This window comes from Protopterus annectens, chromosome 13.part0 (assembly GCF_019279795.1).
Source record: "Protopterus annectens isolate FY-2018-M chromosome 13.part0, PAN1.0, whole genome shotgun sequence".
Taxonomy (NCBI): domain Eukaryota; kingdom Metazoa; phylum Chordata; order Ceratodontiformes; family Protopteridae; genus Protopterus; species Protopterus annectens.
Window position 1 is genome coordinate 1,337,037,060 of NC_056747.1, and position 22,190 is coordinate 1,337,059,249.

Genomic DNA, 22,190 nt, shown 5'->3' on the forward strand with positions numbered 1-22,190 from the left:
GGTACTAATGCGCATGACCGACGTCATATCCTCAGTCTTTTTTGCCGCATGGTCCGATGCAGAAGCAGTTTTGCGAGTGCAGGTTGGCGTTCTGAAATATTTCCGAAGCCGGAGTTTCAGACCGAATCAGAGTTGGCTAAGTACCCCGTTGGGGAACATTTTGGTTTTTTCTTGCCTCAGTATTTAACCGGATGTCAGAAAAGTGAATAACTGTATTTCTTGTGGGAAACAGATACCTCATAGGGATTACCATACCTTGTGTATACCTTGTTTAGGGCCTGAGCACGACGTTGTTGGATGCCGCTCTTGTGCTAGGTTTAACAAACGCACTATTAAGAGACGGTTAGACTGTGCCAGGTTAGTGTTTGGGAAGCGTTGCAATTATAAAATGCCGTCGGATGCTCCGACGCCCGCTTCGTCCAAGAAGCGCAAGGACAAATCAGCGAAGCCTAGGGTTGATGAACCGGCAGTCCCGGACGTCGGTTCTTTAGAAGGCTCAGTGGAGCCAGAGGTTTTGCCAGGAGTTTCTTTGGAGTCTCAGGCAGAGACTTTACTGTTACAGGATGTGCCTTCTCAGGAGGTAGGCCAGGCTGAGGGGGCCTCTCAGGTAACTGTTCTTCCTTCTCTTCCCAAGGTAGTTAGGGCCTCTCCTTCTGTTGCCAAGACTTCTTTGAGAGGTAGGCCAAGTTCAGCTTCAGTGGGGGCTTCTCCTAGCATTTCAGGATCTGTGCCTAAGAAACATATGCTTAAAATGGCAGAAGATTTGATTACTATGATTAGAGGTTCTATGCCCCCTCCTGATAAGAGGCCTAGGGTGGAACTGGAGTTTAATAGTTTTGAACAGTGTTCAGAGGCTTCTGAGTCTTCTGCGGAAGATTTGCAGGAGTATCCTCCTTATTCTGATTCTGATGTGGATGATTCCACTCCTACAGCTTCTCCTCCTGAGGATTTCTCATTTTCAGAGACTCTACATTCCATGAGGGAGCACTTTAAATGGGAAGGCCAGGATTACTCTGATTCCAGGAAAAGGCTTAGGGAATTCTTGTTTTTGCCCCAGCATAGGCCCTTAGCTATACCTCCTGTGTTGAATGTGGTGGAAGATGTTTTTGCAGAGGCTTCCCTGAACCCTGATTCTTTGCCTCCTGCTCCTGTTAAACCTGATAGGTACTATAGGGTGCCTGAAGCTCATAAGTATCTTTTTAAGAGTCCTAGGGCAGACCCGGAAACTGTTTCTCAGGGACCTAAAGGTGTTAAGGCCTCTGTGGTTAAAAACCCTGTTCCCACTGATAAAGAGGCAAGGGCTTTGGATAGATGGGGAAAGAAAGTGTATACTTCTTCCACTTTAGCCATGAGGGCGTTGAATTGCCAGTTTCACATGCTTAAATATCAAAATTATCTCCTTTCACAACTGAAATCTAAGGTGGATGCTTTGGCGGAAGGTATTGAGTGTAAAGAGTTGCTGGATTTAGTTCATGTGTCTGAACAAGTGGGTAAGCATTCTTTGCAATGTGGTTTTGATGCTGTACAGGCCTCCTCGAGGGTGGCTGCCACTAGTTCTGTTCTTCGCAGGCATGCCTGGTTGAGGGATCAGAATTTAGCTGAGCATGTTAAGACAAGGATTTTGGATGCTCCTTTACAGTCTGATGTGTTGTTTGGTTCGCCTGTGGAAGCAGTTTTAAAGAAAATGGAGGACAAAGCTAAGTCTATGCAAACTGTTAAAGATTTTTTGCAGGTACAGCCACCGAAGTTTAGTAGAAATTGGCCTACTAAGGGATGGACATATCCTGCTTATGATTCCCAGTCTAGGGGTAGGTCTAGACGTGGTAGGGGCAGAGCTCAAGGTTCTTTTAGGCCTAGAACAGGGAGTTCACCTGCTCAGACTTCTGGTGAGGGCAGGGGTCAGTCCTTTCGCAAACAGACCCAATGACCTGCCTTTTCAGCTGCCAGTAGATTCTCGTCTGGCAGCTCCTTTGGGAGGAAGACTGTCTCTTTTCAAGGAAAATTGGGATTTAATTACTCAAGACAGATGGGTGTTGGATATCATTCACCACGGTTACAGGTTTTATTTCCATACATTGCCCCCTTTCACAGGCATGCCAGACGTCCCTCCGACACAAAGGAAAGAGGCTCACAAGCAAATTTCTCAGTTACTCCAAATAGGGGCCATTCAGCCAGTCCCTGTATCAGAAAGGGGCCTAGGATTTTATTCTCGCCTGTTCCTAGTACCAAAGAAGGGGAACACGTGGAGACCAATTTTGGATTTATCTATCCTCAACACTTATCTGGACATTCCCAAGTTCAAGATGTTGACGTTACAACAGCTTTTACCTCTGCTGGGCAAAGATCACTGGATGGTAACTTTAGATCTCAAGGAAGCTTACCTTCATGTGCCTATAAGACTGAGTTGCAGGAAGTATCTGCGTTTCGAGCTGGAAATTCTCATTATCAGTTCTCTGCATTGCCCTTTGGCTTATCTACTGCCCAGAGTATTCACAAAGGTTCTGGCTCCAGTGATAGCTTACTTCAGGCTAAAAGGAATTCAAATCTATCCTTACTTGGACGACTGCCTGATTCTGGCTCAAGAAAAGGAAGACCTTCTACAGCATCTGGAATATGTTATAGCAGTGCTAAGATGCCTAGGGTATTCTGTGAACGAAATAAAGTCCAGTCTAGTACCCTCTCAAGACATGTGCTTTCTGGGAGTGAGACTGAATACAGCAGCCCAGATGGCCTTTTTAACCCCGGACAAACAAAAGAGTCTATCACTTTACTTCCATCAACTATCTCATCAGTCCGTGCTGACTGCAAGGACAGTCCTTCAAGCATTAGGGTTCATGGCATCTTGTATTCTGGTGCTTCCCAATGCCAAACTGCATATGAGGAAGCTACAATGGTATCTCAAAAATGTATGGACACAGCACTGCCAGGATTTGGACACTGTCATTCAAATAATACCTTGCCTTCAAAAGAATTTTTGTGGTGGGCTCAGGAATGTCACCTAAACAAGGGACTCTCTGTGACCCGCCAGAGGCGAGTCAGATTTTAACGACAGATGCCTCGGACATTGCTTGGGGAGCTCATCTGAATGGAAAGTGGATACAAGACAAGTGGCCTGCCAGACTACAGCATCTACATATCAACATGAAGGAGATGTTAGCAGTCCAGTTTGCATTAATGGCTTTCAAGGAGTTACTTCTTCCAGGACAGGTGTTGATTCTAACAGACAACACAACTGTCATGTGGTACATCAACAAGCAAGGGGGAACACATTCTTATCCTCTATGCAGGCAAGCAATGATTTTATGGGAGACTGCGCTAAGCTTGCAACTAACTCTTCAGGCAAGGTTTCTGCCGGGAGCACAGAACTCCTTAGCAGATGTGTTAAGCAGACAAATCATGGATCCCCACGAGTGGAAACTGGATCTTCATGTATTTCAGAAATTGACAGTGTCATGGGGAACTCCAGACATAGATCTGTTCGCTTCTCCACTAAACCACCAGCTGCCAAAGTTTTGCACAAAGGGGTTTCATCACACAGCTTGGAAAGTGGATGCTCTGTCTTTCAGTTGGAAAAACCTTCATGTATATGCCTTTCCACCTCTGCCTCTTCTTCCAAAGGTGCTATTAAAAGTCAGACAAGACAAGCCAAGGATGATTTTGATAGCTCCAGATTGGCCTCGGCAACACTGGTACCCACTACTAAGGAGTCTGGTAAGGAAACCTCCATGGCCTTTACCTCTGATTCCTCATCTGTTATCTCAGAAGGACGGTCATCTGCTCAATGTCAAGCTTCACTCTCTTCATCTAACAGCCTGGCATATTCTGTGTTGAAACACAGCAGGTCTCAACTTCCTCAACAAGTTTTAAATGTTATTATGGAAGCTAGAAGACCTAGTACAAGGAAAGTGTACGCAGAAAAATGGAAGAGATTTTTATTTTGGAGTACAGCAAAGAATTTGGAGATTTCTGAGCCTAATTTGAGTGTGGCTCTTCAATATCTTACTGAGTTATTGGACAAAGGTTTGTCCTTCTCTTCCATTAAGATTCATGCTGCAGCAATTTCAGCTCACTATGATTGTGACCCACCATTGTTTTCGCATCCTTTGTTCAAGCAGTTTCTTAGAGGGGCAAAGAATATAAGACCCCCACGTAGAGCTCCTACTCCTGCTTGGGATCTCAATTTTGTGTTGGAAAAACTTACTCTACAACCTTTTGAGCCTGCGGCTACTGCTGAATTGAAATACTTGTCATGGAAGACTGCTTTTCTGTTGGCTATTACTTCTGCAAGAAGGGTGTCTGAGTTGCAGGCCCTTATGGCAGTAGAGCCCTCTTTGATTTTCCATAAGGATAGAGTATCATTACGTACTAATCCTTCCTTTATGCCTAAGGTGGTTTCTAGTGTGGCTTTAAACCAAACTATTCATTTGCCTACTTTTTATGCAGACCCCAAAAAAAAGGGAAAAGATTTTGCACACTTTAGATGTACACAGGCAATTGCGTTATTATTTAAGCAGGACTAAGGATTTTAGGCAGTCTCAGCAGTTGTTTGTTTCTTTTGCTTTGAGTTCGCAGGGCAAGCCTGTGTCAAAACAAACTATTTCTAGGTGGATTGGGTTTTGCATTGCATTTTGTTATTCCCATCATGGCAAGGAGATTCCAGCTGGGATTAGGCCTCATTCCACTAGGGCTACTGCCACTTCAACAGCATTTCTAAGGGGTGGCAACTAAGGATATTTTGGAGGCAGCTACTTGGAGTTCAGTGCATACTTTCTCCAAGCATTATCACCTTCCTATCTACTCTAAGTCTAGGGCTGGTTTTGCCACAGCTGTTTTGCAAGGCATGTTGTCAGCTCCTACTTCTTTATGATTTGCCAGCCTCCCTTACCTCTGCTTTGGGATTCTACCCAATAGTAAGGACTGCAGCAATGTGGAACGAAGAACATAGTACAGTTTTGTACCTACCATAAATGTAGATGTTCGAGGATCCACATTGCTGCAGTCCAATTTACCCTCCCTCCTTCCCCTCTCTGTTTAGGGGTGGTTGTGTAGGTGAGGTTATATACTGCTATTCTTGTATATATTTTTGTATATATTGTACATAGTTTTGGTGCAGGTATTTTGGGCCTTGTCTTTTTAGGGTCTTCTGACATCTGGGGCAAGAAAAGACTGAGGATATGACGTCGGTCATGCGCATTAGTACCCTGACGTACTGACGTCAGTCTAATGCGCCCTGACCGACGTCAGCCATATACTCTGGTATTCGGGCCGACTGGACAGCGGACTACCCAATAGTAAGGACTGCAGCAATGTGGATCCTCGAACATCTACATTTATGGTAGGTACAAAACTGTACTTTTTTGTCTCTCCCTTGTTCCATATCATAGTGTGTAGTGTTTCTACAGCCCACCCTATTTCCCCATATATTTAAAATGTCTAGTTTTATAGTTAAGTTTAACTTTTTCAGTTAGGCCTAGGCCTCTTTTCTTAATCCCTATCTTTGTGTTTTTGTTGGGATTAATAGTGTGACTGTTTGGGGTGTGTGAGTGTTGTTTTTTACTTGGACTATGTCTAAGGAAGGAAAGGTCTCAGGCTTCAAGAAGTGTGACTCATGCTGTCAGAAAATGTCTCTGACAGACGGTCACACTTCTTGTGTTTACTGCCTGGGGCCTTTACACCTGCAGGACTCCTGTGCCATATGTCATTCTTTTAGCCAGAGAGTCCTGCAGGAGAGGAGGAACAAATTGATCCTCCGTAGCTTGTTAAAGCCAGAAGGTTCACCCACTAAAACTGGGTCGAGTAAACCTTCAAAGCCACCTAAGGTTCAGGCTACAGCTGTTAAGCCTTCCCCGGTGGCTCCGACTCCTTCGGAGTCGAGATCGGCTCCGGCTGGAGCCGATCTTTCTACTTCTGATGTGGTAGTGTCGGTTCCTACCGGCTCCGACACTCAATCCACTGTTGTCTTGTCGGCTCCAGCTGGAGCCGACGTATTATCCGGTATCGGAGCCGAGAAGCCTTCGGCTCCATCTGGAACCCAGAGGACGTCGGCTCCGATGGCTTCGTCCAAGAAGAGATCTCGGTCCCCTTCTTTGGAGTCAATTCACTCAGCTCCGAGGTCTCCTCTTTTGTTGGAATGGAGTCATCGGAGCCGATCTTCGAGATCTTCCAGGCTGTCTGACCACGATTTAGAGAGGGTGGTAAGCAGGCTGTTGAAGTCACAGGCACTAGCCCAAATGCTCCATAGCCCGTCTCAGCAGACTTCGGCTATTGCTCTCCCCCTTGAACTTCCTCCTCCGACTCCCCTCCAGAGTTCGGAGCCGGAGCTTATCGGGACAGCGACCGTGTCGGCGCCGGAACCGATACATCCCCTTTCGGCTCCGTCGTCTTCGGCTCTGATCTCCTCCATGAGACCTTCCTTGGAGGGATCCGGTCGTCGAGTTTCCCTTGTCGGCTCCGAGGGGGCTAGTGGCATCGGACCCTTGTCCGACCCCGCTCTCCCTCTCGGGGCTTCGGCTTTGGTAAGCTCGGCACCGACATCAGCCTCGGAGCCTTCTCTCTCAGTGGAGCCGGGAATTCCTATTTCTTCGGAACGGGAATATTCTGGCCTCCCTTGGAGGGGAGCCTTTGAGGTGATGAGGAGTGTCCTGGCACCAGAGCCAGGTCAACGGTCCATCCCTTTAGCTCCTCCCTCTTCGGTGCCTGTTGATGTCTCTTGCCAGCCTCTTGCTCTCAGGCCCAGGGATCCATCGCCCCAGGTTTCCCCATTGGGAATAACTTCCTCTTCCGAGGTTTCTCCTGATCCCGCAGGGGAGCCCCCTCGGAAGAGGACGTGTAAGAGGAAACACACAGACTCCCCTGAGTCTACAACATCTATACCGACTTAGATGAGTCGGAGGGTTCCCCACGGTCCCCCTCTGAGGATGTCTCCTTTTCAGACATCCTTGAGCTCCTCAAACAGAGGGGGAATTGGCCCTCCATTGACCCCTCCGAGGATGAGTCGGTATACCTGGAGGCTTTTGGATCCCGACCCTCCACCTCCTGGGTGTCTCCGCCTTTCGACCCACTTATGCAGGTAGTGGCTCGGAAGGCATGGGCAGCTCCAGATTCTGTGGAACCGGTCCCCAGGAGGCCATCCAAATTTATTACGGCCCCTTCAGACAAGCAGTTTCTTTCTAAGGGCGTCTCTGTGGATGCTATGGTGGTGGCGGCAGCCACCAAGAAGGAACTTGTGGATCCTTCAGTGCCTGTCCATCCTCCTAACAAAGATTCTAGGACCATGGACAGGTATGGCAAGCGGATGTTTTCTTCAGCGACCTTTGCTATGCGTTCGCTGAACTACCTTTGTCAGTTCACCAGACTTCAAAGAGATATTCTCAAGGAACTAGGTGAAGTGGTTCAGGATCCTTCAGCTGCTGGGGCTCAAGACAAGATTGCCTCACAGCTAGCAATCCTAAATTCTTTAACCAACTCCTCCATGCGGCTCATATCCTATGCAGCCGATGGAGCGAGCAGAGCCGCAGGCACAGGAGTGGCTCTTAGACGTCAAGCCTGGATGCGGCTTTGTAATTTTGGACCTTTAAGGCGTCCTTCACCAATACCCCCTTTGACGGTTCGGCTTTGTTCGGACCTCAGGTGAAGGAAACCTTGACCAGGTGTGAGCAAGACGGCAAAACTCTTTCTGCCATTGGAGTCCATTTTTCCACCCCTTCTAGACCCTATCCCAAGGGTCAGAAAGGAGGAAAGATGTGGTTCCGTAAAGCCCAAGGGGCAGCGCCGGACACGCATGGTCAGTTTACCCCCAGAGGCAGAGGGGGTAACAATAATAGACGCCGCCCTAGAGGCAGAGGGGGTCCTCAGAACTAGGGCAACAGGGAGTCTCTTCCTGAGAAGCCCTTTCAGCATCCCTGAGGTGTTGCCCGACTGTCCACCCTTGGAGGCAGTCGGGGGAAGGATTTCGCTGTACCCTTTCACAAGATATGTGGGTACAGTCGATCATATCCGAGGGTTACAAAATCCCCTTCGAAAGGTATCCCGTACCTCACCAATCACATCTCACCCGGTCAAAGGGATTTGGCAGAACAGGAGGTTTCAAAGCTCCTAGAAAAAAGAGCCGTCCAGACTGTTCCAGCAGACCAAGTAGGATCCGGTGTCTACTCGAGATTCTTTTTGGTCCCCAAAAGGACGGGAGATTGGAGACCAATTTTAGACCTGAGCAATCTAAACAGATTTGTCAAGAAGGCAAGATTCCGGATGGTCACGCTTCAGTCCATTCTGCCCTTTCTGGGCAAGGACAACTGGATGTGCTCGATAGACCTTCAGGACGCGTACTATCACATAAAGATACACAGGTGCTCCAGGAGGTTTCTCCGCTTTCGGCTAGGGACCAGTCATTATCAATTCAGAGCCCTGCCCTTTGGCCTCACTTCAGCCCCCAGAGTGTTTACCAAATGCATGGCAGTGGTCACAGCTCATCTGAGACGTCAAGGATTCCAGGTGTTTCCTTATTTAGACGACTGGCTCCTCTCCACCACCACCAGGCATCAGCTTCTTCAAAGCAGAGACTACACTCTGCAGCTTTGCAAAAGGTTGGGAATATCAGTGAATTTTGAAAAATCTTCTCTGCTGCCTTGCCAATCTATCACCTTTATATGCGCAGAATTAAACTCCGTCAGTTTGCTAGCCAGACTAACAGATCAGAGAATTCTGGACATCCAAAAATATGTTCGGATTTTATTGCAGAGCAGCAAAGTCAAAGCCAGATTGATTCTGAAAGTTCTAGGTCTTATGGCTGCGGCCATTGTTCTTCTACCATTGGCTCGCTTCCACATGCGTCTTCTGCAGTGGATGTTATTCACTCAGTGGTCGTTCCAGAGCCTTCCTATGAGACACGAAATCTTAGTGACAAAATCGTGCAGGACTCATCTAACCTGGTGGATATCTTCCCCTCTTCTTCATCAGGGCCGACCATTTGTTCCCCCTCCTCTGGTTGCCACAGTCACTGCGGATGCCTCCCTGATCGGGTGGGGGGGGGCATTATCAGGGCAGGATGGTCCACGGGACGTGGCAACCCATAGAATACCATCTGCACATAAATGTCCTGGAGATGAGAGCGGTGCTTTTAACGTTGCAAGCCCTCAACGACTTTCTTCCCACGGGGACTATTGCAGTTCAAACGGACAACATGTCTGTGGTCTGGTACATCAACAAGCAGGGCGGGACCAGGTCCTATCCTTTGTGTCGAGAAGCTCTCAGACTTTGGCAATGGGCAATCTCCTCTCATCGGTTTCTGATAGCAACGCACATCCCCGGCAGATCCAACCTCTTAGCGGACAGGCTGAGCAGAGCCATTCTCATGCCTCACGAGTGGTCTCTCAATCAATCAATAGTAGACGAGATATTTCTGAAGTGGGGCACCCCTTGTTGCGATCTTTTTGCTACACCCCAAAACAACAAATGCCCTGACTTCTTCACCCTCTTTCCCCTACCAGGCCAACCCCTGAGAGACTCTCTAACCCAGGATTGGCCCCGGGGACTTCTGTACGCCTTTCCTCCTTTCCCCTTAATTCCACAGGTCATTCAGAAAGCTACCGTTTTGAGGGCCAAGTTGATTCTCATTGCCCCTTACTGGCCTTGACAAATTTGGTTTCCGACTCTGCATCGTCATCTCCTGGTGCAGCCTTGGCATCTCGACGCAGTTCCGGATCTTCTGATCCACCAAACGGGTCAACAGCACCGGGCCATTCGTTCTCTCAACCTCACTGCTTGGTTGCTCCACTTCCTTCCCTAGCCAGGCTTCCTATGATCTCTGATCCTGTCAGAGATATCTTGATAGCTTCTTTGAAGTCGTCCACCAGAACGGTTTATGCTAGCAAGTGGCAACGTTTTTCCCTTTGGGCAAACTCCAGGCACATTGATCCCTTTACTGCACCTGTGCATTCTGTTTTAGATTTTCTGGCTGAAGTTTTTCAGTCAGGATCTTCTTCATCAACAGTCAAAGTTCAATTGGCTATTTCCAAATATCATGTTGGCTTGCAAGATCATAACATTATGTCACATAGACTATGCAAAGCTTTTTTGAGAGGAGTCTTTCTCCTTAAGCCTCCAATAAAACATCCTCCTCCACAATGGGATCTGAATATATTGTTAGCATCCTTGATTTTACCACCCTTCGAACCGTCTGCTTCATGCTCCTTGAAGTTATTGACCTGGAAAACTATTTTCTTACTGGCTGTCACTTCAGCAAGAAGGGTATCCGAGATTCAAGCTCTATGCATCCGTTCCCCTTACTTGGTTTTTCACAAGGACAGGGTATCCTTGAGAACAAATCCATCTTTCCTCCCCAAGTTGTTTCTCAAACTAATATTAATCAATCCATCGATTTACCAGTTTTTCCCGAATTATTCTGACAGAGCTGAACAAAAGCTTCATTTTTGGATGTCCATCGTCAGCTCAGGTATTATTTGCATAGAACTAAACAATTCAGGAAATCAGACCAATTATTTGTCTCCTATGCAGAAAACAGGAAAGGTCTCCCAGTATCTAAAGTGACCTTATCCAGATGGTTATCTTCCACCATTTCTTACGTGTATTCGCTCAGAGGCAAGCAACTACCCTCTAAACCGAAGGCACACTCAACCAGGAGCCTATCCACTTCTACAGCCTTTCAAGATAGGCTACCAATTGATACCATTTGTGCAGCAGCTACTTGGGCCACTCCTCATACCTTTGTCTCTCATTACAAATTAGATTTGGCCTCCAGGGACAGAGCCAGTTTTGGTTCCACAGTTCTCAAGAGTCTGTTCCATTGAGCCACCCAGGATACAGGTGCTAGGGACGCGGTCCCATTCAGCAAGAATGAAGGCGAGATTGACAACTTAACATTTAGAAGTTATGTACCTACCATAACGTTCCATGTTAGTTGTCTTCTCTCGCCTTCTTTCTTGCGTCCCTCCCTCCTTCCCCCTGGCCTGGACAGATGTTGAAGGGCTTCTCTTTCTCAGGTTTTTTCTCTCCTGAGTCTTCAACAGAAGAGTCTATTTATTGAGAACTTGTTTTCCTAGTTCTACTAGGTTAGTCTTTGCTCTTCCTTTGGGAATAGTTTTATTAGCAGGGTATTGTAGCTACCAAACGAGATTTGAGGTAGTCCCGCCTTGCATCATGGGATATAGGGTTGCCTCGAGCTGGTAAAAGGAGTTCTCAAGCTAAGCAAGTGCCGAGTCGGAGCCGAGGATCGGCTCCGAACCCATTCAGCAAGAAAGAAGGCGAGAGAAGACAACTAACATGGAACGTTATGGTAGGTACATAACTTCTAATTTACTTCCAACACCCCAAATGATTTCTGTAGAATATATATAAAATAGGAATGTAATATAATATTGTAAGCCCTGACCATCTTGTTATTTTATTAATGGCAAAAGTGTGTGTCACAGTATTTATAGATTGGTATCGGTAACAGTAAAAGGAAGGAGTATGGACAGGTTCTTCTGCAAATAAGTGAAGAGGTATGGTGGCTCTTCCAGAAATTCTGATTTGCTGTCCATTTTGGTATAATGAGGTTTTTATTTACAAACTGTTCTGTATTACTCCTCTCCTGCATGTTCTCAATCATTATAATTTTTCTAATAAATTGTTTGAACACGCAGGAGCTAACCATCATCATTTTTTCTACTAAATGACACTGAGGGGATGGGATGTTGAATTTACCAATGTCATAGTCCCGATAATACATGCCATAATAATAGTGTAAAGGGAAAAAATGATACCGGGGATGGGATTAGAAGAGAGTTCAATTTGTCGTTGTATTAAAAAGAAGCTTATGTAAACAAAACATCAAAGCCAGTTTATTTTTGCCAAGAAGAAGAAACTATGTAATGTGTTTCCCGGTAGTATCAATTACAGGAATGTCTTTCTGTACAGGAAATCGGGCTAACAAAGGAAAATGCATAATATATAAACAGCTGATTTTTTTTTAAACCGATCTGCACCCCGGATAAAATATCTTTACACAGAATGCCAAAAGGCAGTGCAACTACTGGCGTTGGAAGACGCCCCCACACCTGTTTTCAACTGCAGCCAACAAGGGCTCTGGCTACTTGCTCATCCAAGAGGCAGAGTAAAGCTTTGTTAAATTCATCAAAGTCAAACAAATCTGTAAGGAAAACGCAGACCTGTCGGTAAGCTAAAACACAATACAAATAAACGGAGTGCCTCGCCACCTTGTTGCTGGTGCAAGGGACTTTTCTGTAAGAACCTAGATTCAGCCTGCATCACCTAAGCGTGATTCTTATTTATTGGCTGTTCAAGCCCCACTGCCTGGACCTCCTGCCATTCACTCAGACAGATAAGTAGTTAAACTGAATTGTCTGAGAACTTGTACTCCGCTTTTGCAAACATTCTCTAAAACAGCTAGAGTTTAACTTTTAGTCCTCACTCCAACTAACAATCTACAACCCCTACCCCACAGGCAACATTTTGGAGTCGTCATCTTAGTACCTTCAACCCAACAATCTTTCCCCCTTTCCCATTACAATGCAAACTATACAAAGTTTACTTTCCTATGTCACTTCTACAGCTTTTACTTAAATATGTTAATTGAAGTCATTTATCCTTTTATGAAGGTCAGAAGTAAGACGCAAACTAGAAAGCCCATTTTTGCCTGCCAGCAATGAAGAACAAGTCACTATTTTTCACTCTGCTAACTAAATTTTGCCTTGTATTGCAGCGGCAGAAGTTAGGAGTAAGAAGTTAACGCACGAGTTCTAGGCATACATCTCAACCTCTTAACACAAGAAATATGGACAAAGTCTAAAATAAATCAGAAAATCACTAATTTTATGAGGAACAGATGCGAGATGACATCAACATTATTAAAATAAATAAATAAATAAAAAAAAATCGTGACTTGAAGGGGCCACTTGGGAAGTCGTGGCTTCCGAATATTTTTGCCTTGAAACTGGGAAATTCCCTGGAATTCGGTACGGTTGAGAGGTATGTTAGAGTACAGCCATTAAAACATGTGACAAAGAGGTAAAGGTGTTAGGGTTAAGTATTAATGAAGAAAAGAGTAAAGGACTGGGGTTCACTGTAAAAATAAGAGGTGTCCAGTTTAGTAAAGAAGAAATAGAAACTCTGGGAATAAGGTTTGGTACTGAACAACAGAGAGTGACACAACTGAATGATATGATATTGAAAATAAAGTACTTCTATATTCTGGAGAACATTTATTTATTTTATTTATTTCATCCGTTTACCGGGAGATGTCTGACTGGGCCAGAGGCCCTTTTTCAGCGGAGGCCCAGGGAGAAAAGCTCCATACATACAAGACAGAATTTAACAATCAAATTGAACACACAGTTAGATTAGCATAGTCCAAAGCTACAAAAGCAAAAAGCAATATGAAAACGTAATTAAGTACATATCAATATTTACAGAATATCAAAACTGGCCCTGCCATTGATGAAAGTTAAACCTCATGACTGAATAGTGAGAAAAGTGTGATAGCGTTAGATAACAGAGGGCAAAAGAATCCTCCATAACTGTTATCTGTCAATCAGTATATGTGTATTTTACTAGCTAGAAGTGATTACTGAGATGAAGTTAATATATAGCAGTAAATAACTGTAGCTGTGAAAAAGAGCTGGTTTAGGGTCATAGTAAGGGAGTAGTAGGAAGTCTACCCTGGAGTAAGGCAGGAGCAGAGAAAGTGTTTTGCCAGATGTTGCTTCAGGAGGAGTTCGAAATCATGAATGTTGGGGGTTTTTTGTAATAGGGTGGGGAAGGGTGTTCCAGAATTTGGCATTTAAACTTACATATGGGAAAAAAGCATGTTAAATTAATTCAGTAATATTAGGTAAGCTGGCACATCTAGTGAGTGTATTTATGATACCACCAGAATGTGAAAAATAACTATTGAATGTGTTATTTACATTTATATGGGGATCTAGATTGAACCCTATTAAAAGATAAATTCTTTATCTTACCAAAAAGGAATGAGGTTTGGGTTTAGTAAACCCAACTGTATACATAGCCTAATTAAATGTATATAAAAAAATGACAGGAATATAGGAATAATGGCAATTGTTAATAAGGATTATAGAGGAAAAATATAAATCAATATGGGAAAACCTTAAATGTTTAAAAAGAAGTAAAGGCATCACTTATACCAGTTGGTGTGAATGACCTGAGACGTACCTCCCTGGATTACATGAAAAGAGACATGGAAGAGCACTCTGATCACATAGCCCAGGTTGGTATGACCCTGACCCTGAGTAGCATCCTGCCCTCACCAAGAATGATGCCACAGTATAAAGAAAAAATGATCAATTTCAACAATTGGCTAAGTTTCTGGTGTCATTCAAAGGGGATCCAGTATCTGTCCACCTGGGATGACATGCTTGACAAGCCACGTTGCTTCGCAAGAGATGGCTTGCACCTGTCACCCTTAGGCTTTTGAATACTGGCCAAGGCTTTTGCCGCCCCCATAGTGCCTTTTTTAGGCAAGGCCCAAAAGACAAACACACCACTATAAATAGCACAAGTAACCAAAATCTGTGGGTAATGCTACTCAACGCCAGGAGTCTAAACCTCAAAATGCATGCACTCGAGGCCCTCCTCAGTATGGAGAACATCGATATCTGTGCAGTAACAGAAACCTGGTTTAAGGCTCCAGAGAGCACCCCAGCACTACCAGGCTATAACTCATACCATACTTTTCGGCCATAGAACCCAAACTGAAACACAAAAGGTGGGGGTGTATCCATATTCATCAAGGATACCCACACCTCCAGGTTAGTGGCACAGCACAATGCCTCAGAGATCATCCATGTGCAACTAACAATGGGCAAACTTGCAATTCAAATTGTGACTTGCTACAGATCACCCACCATGACCCAGGACCCCCATTCCCTGTTTCTGGAGACACTGGAAAATATGAAGGTCCTACCAAACACCCTAAAATTGGATGATTTCAATTACCCAAACATTAACTGGGAGAACTACTGAAGTACTAACTCCCTTGCCCAATGCTTCCTAGAATTTATAAACTCGAATGCCCTGGATCAACTGGTCAACACCCCCACCAGAGGTGACAACATATTGGACCTGGTCATCACCAACATGGGCGACTGGTGTTTTACACCGGAGGTCAACCCCTTGCTGGTTAGATCAGGCCATCAATCACTCTGGATATCCACATTCTGATCCCACCCCCAATCAAGGAAACCACTGTGAAAAACTTTTCAAAAGCAAATTTCACGTTATTTAAGACCGAGGTGGAAAGGTTCACAGCCCCCATGCTAAAGGACAACGCTGTCCAAGCTGCAGAATCCCTTACAAAGGCATTCTATGACACCTGCAAGAATGCATGGATTGTGCTATCCCAAGCTAAACTAATACTCACTCTTCCAAGAAAAGGAAGCCAGTCTGGTGGACCCCAGCCATAAATAAGCTATACAATAGAAGGAGGAAACTAGTATAGAAAAGAGTAAAATCCCAAGAAGGAAAGACATCCCTGATCAGTATCAGCAAGAAACTACGATCCCTCATAAAATCATCCAAGGCTAGCTTCAAAAGAAAAATTGCTAAGGACTCCAAAGATAATCACAAAACATTCTTTAGGTATGTCAAGAACCTAAGTGGAAACTCTCAGATCTGCTCTGTTAGTGCAGAATGGCACAAAATACACTGAACTGACTGATATTGCCAACATTCTGGCAGACAGGTTTAGTGCAAACTTCACCTCCCTCTCACCCCCTAAAGGGCCCATAGCCATACCAGAAGAATGTAGATCCCCAGCAATCACTGACACACAGGTTAAAACAGCCCTATCCAAAGCCAAAAACACAGCTTCAATGGGATCAGGCGGTGTCCCAGGCTGTGTCTTACACGAGCTCCAAAATGAACTAACCCCTCACCTAAACACACTGTTCAAATTCAGCATCTCTACAGGCTATGTACCCATAGAGTGGTGCACAGCAATAGTTATCCCACTCCACAAAAGTGGAGCCACAACGGACCCTGGGAACTATCGCCCTATAAGCCTGACAAGCCTGGTCTGCAAGGCTATGGAGCGCATCATCATGGAACTCATTAACAGAGACATTGGGAACCTCCAAACATTGGACCCTACCCAGTTTGGCTTTGTTAAGGGCATATCATGCCTCCTAAACCTGGTGGACTTCTTTGAGACAGTTACCAAGGCTTTAGATGAGGGAAAGGAGGTCCACACAGCCTACCTAGACCTCACAAAGGCTTTCAACACCATTCCCCATTCTGGTATTATAGACAAGCTCACCAGCCTGAACATAAACCCCTATGTCAAGAGACCAACTGGCTCACGGATAGAACCCACATGGTGAGAGTTGCAGGCTCTAGGTCCGACTCTAAACCGGTTACAAGTAGTGTCCCCCAGGGCTCAGTTCTGGGACCCCTCCTGTTTGGTATATACTTCTCAGAGGTACAGGCAAGCACAGGAGGACTATGGCTGACCAAGTTTGCAGATGACTGTATACTGGGGGCCATAACTGACTCTCCGGCTGATAGAGACATCCTCCAGAAAGGTCTCACTGAGATGGATACCTGGTGTCAAAATCATGCCCTCAAGCTAAATGCCATAAAATGCATAGTCATCCCATTTGGAAAAAAACAAAGTACCCGTGAGCTACTACATACATGGTAGTCACCTAAATACAGAAAATGTAATAAGGGACTAAGGGATCTGGGGACGCAAGTAGATAGTAATCTCTGTTTTGATAATCATATTGCCAAGGTGGTTAGAAAATCCTTCTATGTGGCCCACCTAATCACAAAAGTGTTCACATCTAGAACAAAAGAGGTTATTGTGCCTCTCTACTCATCACTCATCAGACCTATCATACAGTATAACGCCCCATTTGGGATGTACCTTACAAGACACCTGCAGCAGCTGGAAAGACCACAGAAGTACTTCACCAAGAGGATTACTAGCCTCAAACAGATGCCCTATGCAGTCCGACTGAAGAAACTCCAGCTGTACTCGGTTGCATACCGCTTACTCAGATGTGATCTCTGCCTGACATACAAGGCCATGTCCAACCCAGAATTGATGGACATGCTCCACCTAAAAAAAACAAATCCCCGAGAGCCACATGCTCTAGGGATCTAAACCTCACCACAACGATAAACAGGACATGCTGGAGGAATAGATTCCTGTTCCAGAGACTCCCCATGCTTTGGAACAGGATTCCAATCTACATTAGGCAGAGCCCCTCACTAACACTCTTCAAGAGAAACCTTGACGAGTGGATGGGAAACTTTACCCCAGGGAACACTGCAGTGGCTCTGCTGGACAGAGGCACAGGGAACTAATGGCTCTGCTGGCCAGAGGCACAGGGATCTAATCTAAGGGGGCGGCGAAAGTCAACACATTCTGGCTAGGCTTATAGATGCCCTTGGGCAGATAGCCTAGTACTTACCTATGAACCTATCAAACTAAATCAAGAGAAAATATTACTATGGAAGATTGATTTAAGAAACAGAAAAGAATAGGAAAAGATGGTATGAAAATATAATGGGAAAATTGTATTATATTTACCTTTGGAAGCATTTAGGAGATAAAAAAGTGAAAGCTGTAAAAACAAGAATGAAAACATGCAAAAAATGTGTAAAATGTACAGATTTTTTTGTAGAGGTTGTTTATAAATAGGCTTCCAGTCAAGGCAAATATGCCATATAAAAGAATAAAAGATAGAATCAGTATATATATATATATATATATATATATATATATATATATATATATATATTGTGGGGAATTAGAGACCACTGAATGTGTTTTTTTCTGAAATATAAAAGAGTAAATCAATTATGGAAAGAAATATGTGACAAAAAATGTTTAAAAGGATTGAAAAATGTTAGTTATATAAATATGGACATAGAATACGGATACTATGAAAATATGAAATGAAATAATGTAGATAAATTAGATGAAAAATTGTTTTATACAGTGTGGATTATCTGGAATGAAAGAATGAATAAAATAAAATGTAATGGGAAATGGGTATTGTCAGAAATTGTGAGGAAAATAAGATTTTTGGTTGTGGAAAAAAGAGTGAGGGAATTTGAAAGTCTAAAGATTTTGAGACTGTGTGAATTACTTATACGTAGTTGTAAATAATTATAAATGAGCTCTGATATTTGTATACAGAATTTATATATATTGTATTTTTTGAATTTTAATAAGAACCCCTACTCTTTCTGATAGGTGCCGTGGAATCTTTTACATCCACCTGAACTACCACCAACGCCAGGCAGATGGGGCCTCAGTTTACCATCTCTCTCTTTCTTTTTTTTTTTAATGAGAAATTATTGTGGTCATTCCAGATGTGACAAATGTTTTGACAGGTGCATACCGAAAGGGGTGTTATATTCAATGATCAGCCTAATCAGTGCCGAGTACAGTAGGATAATTATATTCCTGGATTTGAGCACAGTACCTTTAAGCTGCCCAATGAAAAAAGACTTCCTTTCAACAGTTAATTAAAAACATACAGTGGATATAAAAAGTGTACACACCCGTTAAAATGCCAGGTTTTTGTGATATAAAAAAATGAGACCACAATAAATAATTTGAAATCTTTTCCCACCTTTAATGTGACCTATAACCTGTAAAATTCAATTGCAAAACAAACAAATCTGTTAGGGGAAAAATATGAAAATTTAAAAATGTACAATAAGCTGGTTGCATAAGTGTGCACACCCTTAAACTGATACTTTGTTGAAGCACCTTTTGATTTAATTACAGCATTCAGTCTTCTTGGGTAGGAGTCTATCAGCATAGCACATCTTGACTTGGCAATATTTGCCCACTCTTCCTTGCAAAAGGGCTCCATATCTGTCAGATTGCAAGGGCACCTCTTGTGTGCAGCCCTCGTGAGGTCTGGGCTCTGGCTGGGCCATTCCAAAACTTTAATTTTCTTAGGGTGAAGCCATTCTTTTGTTGATTTGGATGTATGCTTAGGGTCATTGTCATGCTGAAAGGTGAAATTCCTCTTCATCTTCAGCTTTCTAGCAGACACCTGAAGGTTTTGGGCTAAAAGTGACTGGTATTTGGAACTGTTCATAATTCCCTCCACCTTGACTAAAGCCCCAGTTCCAGCTGAAGGAAAGCAACCCCAAAGCATGATACTGTCACCACAATGCTCCACCGTGGGGATGGTGTTCTTTTGGTGATGCAAAGTGTTGTTTTTGCGCCAAATATACTTTTTGGAATTGGTGCCAAAAAGTTTATCCTTGGTCTCATCAAACCATAACACATTTTCCCACATGCTTTTGAGAGACTTGATGTACTGTTTTGCAAATTTTAGCTGGGCCTGGATGTTTTTCTGTGTAAGAAAAGGCTTCCGTCTTGCAACCCTACCCCGTAGCCCATACATATGTAGAATACGGGAGACTGTTGTCACATGTAGTACACAGCCAGTACTTACCAGAGATTCCTGCAGCTCCTTACGTTTTGCTGTAGGTCTCTTGGCAGCCTCCCTGACCAGTTTTTGTCTTGTTTTTTCTTCAGTTTTGGAGGGACGTCCAGTTCTTTGCAATGTCACTGTTGTCCCATATTTTCTCCACTTTTTGATGACTGTCTTCACTATGTTCCATGGTATATCCAATGCTCTGGAATTTTTTTGTACCCTTCTCTTAACTTATACCTTTCAACAATGGGATCCCTTTGATGCTTTGTAAGCTCTCAGTGAATCATGGCTTTTACTGTAGCAGGCAACTGATTAAATGTCAGGAAAGTCCTAGTAGGACAGTTGAACTTTATTTGCAGTTAATTAGAGTCTGTTTAATTGATGGCAGGTGTGTACCCAAGAAGACTGAATGCTGTAATTAAATCAAAAGGTGCTTCAACAAAGCATTCATTTAGGGGTGTGCACACTTATGCAACCACCATATTGTATATTTTTTATTTTTTATATTTTTCCCCTAACAGATTTGTTTGTTTTTCAATTGAATTGTGCAGGTTATAGGTCACATTAAAGGTGGGAAAAGTTTTGAAATTATTTATTGTGGTATAATTTTTTATATCACAAAAACCTGGCATTTTAACAGGGGGTATGTACACTTTTTATATCTACTGTAGGTTCCCAGATCTCTAACTGTGAGATCAGTTTTGAGAGGTGTGGTGTCAGTGTGATAGTTACAAGAGGAATCATGCTTGCTGAAGGATATGATCATACATTTCTTGGCATTTAACTTTAGTCCATTTTTTTTGTGACATCCCTCTTCTGGGTCAGTAATCAAGGAGACTGAATCCTCACACTGACGTCAGTGGGGGACATTCGCTTGGAACAAAAATAGATACATACAGTATTTTTAGATGCAGCTGTCTGCACAGAGCACAATTTCCCTTAAGAGTACACAGGGAAGAGACTCAGTCCAGGGGCTGGGGTTCCCTCTCTCTCTCTCTCTCTCTCTCTCTAAGCCCCCAGTAAGACTCCCAGCTGACACAGCTGTAGAGTTAAGTCCTCAGCCAAGTGTTCCAAGCCATGTCCTCCACCACCCTTTCTGTGAAACCAGTGCTCTGTGTACCTCCTCCCAAGTAGATGACACACACACACTCTCTAAGATTTGATTTTGACAAACACGCACACAGACACACACACACACACACACACACACACACTGGAAATGCTATCACAGATTTACCAACTATACCTCCATCTGGCCAGAATTTAAGGTAGATGCTGCAACTAGAACACTCCAAAGCCAGCTACTCTAAGGCTCTTACCAAGGTACCCAATTATACTGAGTAAAATTAATACTAATTCCAATGGTAGTGTTTGACCAATGCAGTAAGGCTTTCAGAAGTGGCCACAGTGTCACCAAATAAATATAAGTACTCTCAAAGGTTAAAATATTCTCTAAAAGACCAGCCATGATGAAAATGTTAAATATATTTAATAATAAATAATAAAAGAACATTAAAAATACTAAATATTTATTAACAATAAACACCAGAGTTTCAGTCATAGCAAATATTAAAAATTTATTTATTTATTTATTTATTTACATTTGTTGACCGGGATAGTCCGACTGGATGCATGTCCATTTTCAGCGAGGCCTGGAGAGAAAAGCTCCAAGGTGAACAGAAACATTAAAAATATGTTACAATTATAATTTTGAAAAAGAGTACGTAAGCAAACAATAATAAACATGTTCCACAGGTTAGAGTTAAACCCTGGCGAAAGCCAGGGTAAATTAAACAGTAGCTGATTAATAGATTTTACACATTCTAGAAGAGAGCCAGCCAGGATTGATACAAGGACATAGCCAGTTTGGTGCCAGATGTTGTTTTGAGTCTAGTTTTAAATTGACCTAGGGAGGAGAGTAAAGTAATGTCAGCTGGAAGTGAGTTCCAGGATCTACCTACAGAGTTTGCAAAGAGAGAGTCACCAGTTCTATTGTTAATTTTGCTTGTCTAAATTAGTAGTCTGTTAGAGGATCTAAGCAGTCGCAGATTGTGATAGGGGGTGATATGTTTTTTAAGTGCAGGAGTATTATCTGGATTATAAATGATTTTATAAGCCATGGTCAGTTGGTTATACTGAATTAGACTGGGTAGTTCAAGCCACCCAAGCTGTTTAAGATTGATGCAATGATGTGTCCTAAAAGGCAGCCCAGTGGCAAACCTGGCGATGTGGTTATAGCAGGTTGAGAGTTTAAGTACAGTCTTGTTTATATTAGAGAGTATAGGGGATGTGTACAGAAGTGTTGAAGGAAGGTGAGAGCAAGCTATGACAATTTTAGCTAGAGGGGTTAGGAAGTCTTTTATTCTATAAAGTAACCCTACTTTTTTACTGATTGTTTTGATCGATTGGTTTACATGCATGTCGAATTTTAGATTGTTATCTATAATGACACCTAGTAGTTTGTAGAGGGGTCAGGGGAGATTAATGTGCCATTATTTGCATTTATGGTAAAGGTAAAAGCAGGAGACCTTTGTGTTAGTGAGAATAGCAGTATTTTAGTTTTTTGGGGGGGGGTTTAGTATCAAACGACATTCAGAAAGCCAGTTTTCTATAGTGTTAAAGGTGGACTGGGTAGCAGACCATAAGTCTGTTGGAGATGTGGCGGAGCAGATCAGGGTGGAGTCATCAGCGTATTGGATACAGCTGACTTTTGGGATGACAGTACACAGGTCGTTAATGAAGATGGAAAAC

At 43.5% G+C, this 22,190-nt stretch overlaps 1 protein-coding gene across 1 annotated transcript in view; it reads right to left on the reverse strand.

Moving 5' to 3' along the window:
• Positions 1-22,190, reverse strand: part of ARHGAP23 (Rho GTPase activating protein 23) — a 1,842,805-nt gene that overhangs the window by 1,460,366 nt on the left and 360,249 nt on the right. The gene's annotated exons all lie outside the window — the stretch shown is intronic.